Here is a 540-nt window from a genome sequence, read left to right as displayed (position 1 = left end):
GGGGAAGAGAGAGCGAGAGAGAGAGCGAGAGCGAGAGCGAGAGCGAGAGCGAGCCTACACAATATACACACAGAGGTACACACAGTGAAGGTAATGTTGCTATAAACTAAATGAAAAATGGTACAGATATTTATAATAGTGTTAATGGTAACCATCGTAATGTTAATGATTATAATAACAATAAGAACAATAAGACTAGCAACAATAGTCGTTGCAGCAGAGGGTGTCGAGCAGGAACACGGGGGCAGCAGGTGACCCGCCACCACAGATCCAGACTCCACAGCTCCAGAGCCAGAAAACCTGCAGGAAGTGATAGGAGGAGAGAGGAGAGGGACAAGAAAGCACAAGACTACCAGAAAGGGGAGAAGTTGTGTTAGTAACATGCAATAATGGGATAAGGTTGCATACAGAGGGAGAGAAAGTAGAGGAGAGAGGAGCTCAGTGCATCATGGGAAATCCCCCGGCAGTCTAGGCCTATAGCAGCATAACTAAGGGATGGTTCAGGACTACCTGAGCCAGCCCTAACTATAAGCTTTATCA

This window comes from Micropterus dolomieu, linkage group LG12 (genome assembly GCF_021292245.1).
Source record: "Micropterus dolomieu isolate WLL.071019.BEF.003 ecotype Adirondacks linkage group LG12, ASM2129224v1, whole genome shotgun sequence".
In the NCBI taxonomy this organism is placed as follows: Eukaryota; Metazoa; Chordata; class Actinopteri; order Centrarchiformes; family Centrarchidae; genus Micropterus; species Micropterus dolomieu.
The sequence above is the reverse complement of the archived record's forward strand: the minus strand, read 5'-3'. Positions refer to the sequence as shown.